The sequence below is a fragment of the Podarcis tiliguerta genome, assembly GCF_965153285.1.
Source record: "Podarcis tiliguerta genome assembly, chromosome: 3".
NCBI classification, from domain to species: domain Eukaryota; kingdom Metazoa; phylum Chordata; class Lepidosauria; order Squamata; family Lacertidae; genus Podarcis; species Podarcis tiliguerta.
The window spans coordinates 105,397,260-105,404,395 of NC_139536.1; the positions used below are offsets into that span (position 1 = coordinate 105,397,260).

General features: G+C 44.5%; 1 long non-coding RNA gene across 1 annotated transcript in view; it reads right to left on the bottom strand.

The window, feature by feature from the left end:
* Positions 1–6,848, bottom strand: part of LOC310673568 — a 36,703-nt gene extending 29,855 nt beyond the window's left edge. Inside the window, exons 1-2 of the long non-coding RNA XR_014509117.1 lie at positions 6,269–6,848; positions 5,860–5,962 (exon numbers count right to left, since the gene is read on the bottom strand). This is a non-coding gene — a long non-coding RNA (uncharacterized lncRNA). The remainder of the gene's footprint in view (positions 1–5,859; positions 5,963–6,268) is intronic.
* Positions 6,849–7,136: the final 288 nt, after the last annotated feature.

Here is a 7,136-nt window from a genome sequence, read left to right on the forward strand (position 1 = left end):
GTGAACTATGGCCCTTCCCCTCTGAGGCAGGATGGGTTGGGGAAGAGTCATCATCCATAGATCAAAGTGCATATATTTCTGTCTGCTGCAGAGCATAGTACATTGTGCAAAATTCAACAAACAAATCGGTGGCAATTGCGTATGCCACATTTTGCGTATGATTTCAGTTATCAGTTTTTCGGAAATTAGTAGCTTTTTCTACAGAGCCGGCTTGCCTGGTGGAGATGTGGAATGTTAAAGGTATTTCCGATCGTTTTCTGAAAGTAGACAGCAGGACACCACTGTCCTTAAAACAGCGAGTTGAAATCTTAACTCAGCCACAAGCTTTAGGCAAACTAGTATCCCTCATTCTCACTCACCTGCCATATGGAAGCATTGCTACTGGCCCACTCTGCAGGGTTGCAGAATCTTCTTGCAATAGTTCACTGGAACTACTGTGGGAAATGGGAATGCCTTCTGATATGAGGCTCCCTTACTGCCTTTTCTCTTTTACTTGTAATATACCGATTGGCTCAAGCCCCGCTTTCCCCAAACTACAAGTTTGCCTCTAGTAAAAAGGCAGTTTCGCAAATGTTTCCATAGGAATCTCTTCCTATGAAGTAAGTTCTGCTTGTTTCTTTACTCTCTGATAGCATGTATTTGAGATCAGTGGATGCTGTCCACCAGCTTCTTGTGAATTTCCAAAGGGAAATGTCTAAGGATGTAATTGATGAAAAACATTTTCTTGGCCCAGAGTTACCCTCAAAGGGAAAAAAAAGAATGCAGTTACCTCCCCCAAACTTGTCTTTCCAGATGTATGTCTGCAGCTACTGTCACCCCTTGCTTATGCTTATTTTATTAATTAAAATTTAAGTAATAAATACCATGAAAGCTTATTCGAAACATTGAAAAGCAATTAAGAACATACTGAAACCTTTAAAAACATGTTGATGGGGAGTTGTTGGGAATCCAAAACATCTGGAGTGAACCAGCTTTGGGAGGCTGAGTTTCGGAACTGACTTGCATTTAGGACCTAGCTGTAAACATTTTTTTTGTGGAGAGATTCGCTGAGTGAGGTTTTGTTGAGCTCAGAGATTTGCTGCTATTTTCCAGGCCCAATTCAAGGTGCTTGCTTTGATGCTGAATGGCTTGGGCTACAAATATAGGCAAGAACATCTTCCAGATCAACCTGCCCATGTTCAAATCAGCAAAGGTGGCCCTCCTGGTGGTCCCTCTACAGTATGAAGTGCATAGTGTGTTGGGCCTGGGAAAGGGCCTTTTCGGTGGTGGCTCCTCATATGAGGAACTCCTTCCCTGTTGAAGTGTGTCTGAACTTACCTCTCAATTGCTTTAGGCAGCTAATTAAGACACATCTTTTTCAGCAAGTGTTTGGAGGGAGACCTTTGCTTCTGCTTCTCCTATTACTAATCGCAGTGTAGTGATTTGTTGATGTGTGCGTTCTTTACAGATTGCGTTAATTTACCTCTTTGATCTAGTTGAAAAACTGACTGGCAGCACATGCAAATTACCTAAATTAAATAAACCAATATAGGCATCTTGTGATATCAACAGACTGTTGCACACTGTCATCAATATTACCTGATGGCTCATATTAGAGTTGTCATGTGTCCTGTTTCTCCAGGACAACATCCTCTTTTTCAGGGGTGAGACAAATTGCATTTATTTGCTTTGAATGGTTGTCAGAGGGTCCTGTTTTTTTGCTCTTCAAAATACGGCAACCCTACCATGGTATTTCTTCTCCCTCGCCCCCCAAGACGTGCGTTGGGAACGTTCAGGTTCAATATTTTAAGAATGACGAAGATAGAGCAATGTTAGTTAATGTGGACCATTGGTATCAATTCTGTATTGGCTCACCAGTTCAACAGTGGTGGAAAGGCACCAGACTTCAGTACAACTCATTTGCTGATGTGACATGTTTGTCTTTCTTGTGTGCCAATAATGCATTGCAGGCCCTTACTTAAGCTTTTAGGACAGATGCGAAACAATAGCCTCTCATGTGAGTAGTCCAGCTCGTCTTTCTTATGTTCGAGGCTAGTGAATTATTCATCCATACACCATCGTGCATAAGCAGCAAACCAAAAGGAGTGCTCTCCGCCCTCCACCCCGCTGGTTAAAAATGATGTGTACAGTGGTACCTCAGGTTAAGTACTTAATTCGTTCTGGAGGTCCGTTCTTAACCTGAAACTGTTCTTAACCTGAAGCACCACTTTAGCTAATGGGGTCTCCTGCTGCTGCCGCGCCACCGGACCATGATTTCTGTTCTCATTCTGAAGCAAAGTTCTTAACCCGAGGTACTATTTCTGGGTTAGCAGAGTCTGTAACCTGAGGCGTATGTAACCTGAAGCATATGTAACGCGAGGTACTACTGTACTAAATAGGAAGACAACTGGGAATGAAAATTGAGTCTAGCGCAAGTGTATTCCTGCCATTCTTGAGTTACTGCTGTGCGTCTTGTGAAACCAGCAAGGAATAGATCAGGAAATGCAAAGAAACATGCAAAGAAACAGGAGAAACGGCATGTCTGCTACAAGTCTTGTTGGGGATGCTGTTGGCACTGTGGTCTAAACCACTGAGCCTCTTGGGCTTGCCGATCAGAAGGTCGGCAGTTTGAATCCGCACGGCAGGGTGAGCTTCCGTTGCTGTGTCCCAGCTCCTGCCAACCTAGCAGTTCGAAAGCACACCAGTGCAAGTAGATAAATAGGTACCGCTCCGGCAGGAAGGTAAATGGCGTTTCCGTGTGTTCTGGTTTCCATCATGGTGTTTTGTTGCACCAGAAGCGGTTTAGTCATGCTCAGTGCCTTCTGAGCCTGAAACTATGTGTTCATTTCCCTGCCTCAAGGTCCAAAAATGCGCCTTGTATGGAGAGCAGAGGAAGGCTGTGAAAGCATCCAAGGGCCGAGGGAAGCATGTTTTCTCACTAGTGATTGGAACTGCAAGTCCCAGAGAATCTCCAGAGGGCATTTCCCTGAAAATACATGCAGCATCAGCCATGGGAAAAGGAAAGGGGAAAAAAATAGGCATCGCTATGATTCTTAATTACTGGCCAGCTACTGAAGGACCTCTCTCAATGTACTTGCAGCAGGGAAGCATTAAAGGATAGTTTTTAGTGCTTTGTCTTGCTCATGAAAGCTTAATTAAATTGCTCACAGGTGCCTAGCAGATCTTTCATATCAATAACAGTACCTGGGAACAGAGAATTGGCAGCAAGAATTCAGCCCTAGCCTCTAATCTGATCATATTATTCATGAATGATTTAAGAAAACAATAAAGTTAATGGCTTGTTAAAGAGCTTTAGTTAAGCAAGATAGGGATAGTTTGGTATTATTTTAGCTCTTTTCCCCACCACCTATGTCGCCAGGTTAATATTTGGATTTTATCTGTCCTGAGCTTCAGTGTCACAGACCAGAGGACCCCTGGTTTGTCCGTGGTACCTGAGTCCATAGAAAAGGGCATGGGGAAAACAAAAATTTGCTGTCAGAGACAGGAATCCCTGCTCAAATTTGGTTTTTCTTCATGCGTATGTAAGAAAGGGTTTTTCTTAAAAAAAGGTTAAAAGCAGAAGCAATTTGCTGGATGTATCAGAGCTGCTGAGCTAAGTCACTGTTGTAGTGTTTGCAAATGATCCACAGAGACTGAATTGTTGTTGTTGTTGTTGTTTAGTCGTTTAGTCGTGTCCGACTCTTCGTTACCTCATGGACCAGAGCACTCCAGGCACTTCTGTCTTCCACTGCGTCCCGCAGTTTGGTCAAACTCATGCTGGTAGCTTCGAGAACACTGTCCAACCATCTCGTCCTCTGTTGTCCCCTTCTCCTTGTGCCCTCCATCTTTCCCAACATCAGGGTCTTTTCCAGGGAGTCTTCTCTTCTCATGAGGTGGCCAAAGTATTGGAGCCTCAGCTTCAGGATCTGTCCTTCCAGTGAGCACTCAGGGCTGATTTCCTTCAGAATGGATAGGTTTGATCTTCTTGCAGTCCATGGGACTCTCAAGAGTCTCCTCCAGCACCATAATTCAAAAGCATCAATTCTTCGGCGATCAGCCTTCTTTATGGTCCAGCTCTCACTTCCATACATCACTACTTGGAAAACCATAGATTTAACTATACAGACCTTTGTTGGCAAGGTGATGTCTCTGCTTTTTAAGATGCTGTCTAGGTTTGTCGAGACTGGATTAGAAAGGAACCAACTTTATTTAGCAGTGTGCTGCCGCCAAGCTATATACAAAACGGAAACCAGTAAGCACTTCTTGGCTTCCTTTTCCCACAGGTGTCACACAGAACTGATTCCACCCGCATAACCGTTTCTAAATCACTTTTGTTCCTGATCCCATTACAACTGTTGCTTAGCGGAAGGGGTGAGGCAGCAAGGAAGTTGGTGCAGTGCAAACACCTTGGCAGGAGTGCCAAATTATGTTCTTAATCTCATGCACCACCTTGGAATGTTTGGGTGGAAAACGCTCAGTAAATGTTTGTTTATAGAAAGTGGCTTTGTACAGGGGCCCTTTACCTTACATCTTTCTACCCCATTCATTTCAGTGGAAAAGAAACACCATACAAAAGGGTAGCAGTTGTGTGTGGCGGGGTGTATGTAAAAGAATCAATTATGATTAATTTGTGGACTGAAAGCAAAAACAGCAGTGAATATTTATTGCTTTCGCTGCATTGATTTTCAGTCCAGACATGGGACAAATAAGCAAACATCAGAATTTTCCACTCCTGTTTCTGCTGGAATTGTCCAGTATCCTTATTTTCTTTTCTTCTTATTTTTTATTGAGTTTTATTAATACAAAAAGAGAAAAAGAAAAAGTACATTCTACCAAAACAAAAGCACACAAAAATACACTGTTATTTACACAAACAAAAATCCTCCCCCCTCATTCCCCTCCCACTGCCACACCCCTCGACTTCCCTCTACCATACCACAACTTCCTTATTTTTAAAATTCTATGTGATCCTTGCACTCTTTGGATTTTGAATTTTTATCTCTTTATAACATTCCTAGAGAATGTCGTTCTTTCCGCTTTACTCCTTTAATCTAAACATATCAAAATACGTATTATTTTGGATCAATAAAGATAAAAGTAAAGGGACTCCTGACCATTAGGTCCAGTCACGGACAACTCTAGGGTTGTGGTGCTCATCTCGCTTTACTGGCTGAGGGAGCCAGCGTACAGCTTCCGGGTCATGTGGCCAGCATGACTAAGCCACTTCTGGCGAACCAGAGCAGTGCACGGAAATGCCATTTACCTTCCCACCGGAGCGGTACCTATTTATCTACTTGCACTTTGACGTGCTTTCGAACTGCTAGGTTGGCAGGAGCTGGGACCGAGCAACGGGAGCTCACCCGGTCGCGGGGAATCGAACCGCTGACCTTCTGATTGGCAAGTCCTAGGCTCTGTGGTTTAACCCACAGTGCCACCCGCATCCCACTTTGGAACAACATTTGTCCATATATTCTTCAAAGCATTGCCATTCTAGTCTAAGTTGTTGGTTTGTCTGCATTCTGATATAGGCAGTCAGCTTTGCCATTTCTATGAACTTGCTTAGTTTATGCAGCCAATCGTCTTTTAACGGTATTGCCTCACTCTTCCATTTGCTGGCAAAAGGTATCCTGACAGCTGCTGTGGCATATAAGAAAATTCCTTTCTTTTTCTGTGGTATATCTTTCCCCAACAAGCCTAATAAATATGCCTCTGGTTTCTTTTGTATAGATGTTTTTAACATTTTTTTGAGTTCTTCATGAATCATATACCCCAGTAGGCCTTGGATTTTTTGCAGCTCCACCAGGTGTGGAACAGTGTTCCTTCCACTTTTCCACATTTCCAGGATAAGCTGGATGTGAAAACAAGGGCTTACTTTTACACCTGCAACATCAAGTGATATAGTTAATTCAAAACAGTGTATATGTGTCCAGTCTTCCTCTCCCTGCCACTCAAGCACACACATAGCATTTACCAGATTGAAATGCTGGTTTACCAGATAGCATTTACCAGATTGAAATGAGAGCCAGTGTGGTGTAGTGGTTGAGAGCGGTAGTCTTGTAATCTGGGGAACCGGGTTCGCGTCTCCGCTCCTCCACATGCAGCTGCTGGGTGACCTTGGGCCAGTCACACTTCCTTGAAGTCTCTCAGCCCCACTCACCTCACAGAGTGTTTGTTGTGGGGGAGGAAGGGAAAGGAGATTGTTAGCCCCTTTGAGACTCCTTAAAGGGAGTGAAAGGCGGGATATCAAATCCAAACTCTTCTTCTTCTTCTTCTTCTTCTTCTTGAAAACTATTTCTTGACTCATCTAGTTAATTTCAAGACTCCATCTATTTTGGGGGCTAGGGTAAGAACAGCTGCATTAGGGAAAAGAGGGGGTACATAGAGGAAAATGCCACCCACACCCAAATTTTGTGTCATGGCTATTTGCCATAGAAACACTGGAGTGGAGAGGAAGTTGCTTCTTTTGCAGCACTGAAATATTCTGCTCACAGGGCTTGTTTTGGGTTTTTCTTTAAACTCCTATCTTTAAATTTCAGGTGATGTGTTGCAGTTGCTATGACAACCTTGCATTTTTGTTTCCTGCATAGATTTTGGATCACGTGCCCTGCTTTGTTTTGGCGCCTTTGGGAGCTTGTCGGTAGCTGAAGCAACTCTTTCGATTCAGGCAACCTGCAGAGATTGCCTCTTATTTTCCTGCTATTACCGGTTTAGTCATTTGCGGACCATTTGTTTTTTGATGGGCTTGGGAGAGGGCTTCCCTCATCCGGCTGCCGAAGCAGAAGGATCATGAATCAAGTCCCCATTAAGATTGTGGCATTTGATGTATGCAAACGTGTGTGTTGATTAAAATACCATGCAAAACTGACGCCTGGCATCAGTGGCGTAGCGTGGAGGGTGCAGGGGGGGCCGGCCGCACCAGGCGCAACATCTGGGGGGCGCGCGCTCGCACTCACAGCTCTCTGCCCCTACCTGGCTCACTCACTCTCTCTCAATGCAGTGCTGGCTGTGCGAATTCGATCCGAGCCGCCGGGTCGCCGCCCACTGTGGAGGGGAGGGTGCCAGGCGTGCGGTGCGGTGCGGAGAGAGAGCGAGGGTCTATCTGGGGGAGAGACAGTGCAGTGGGGGGGGGCAAATTACTTGCCTTGCCCCGGGTTAGG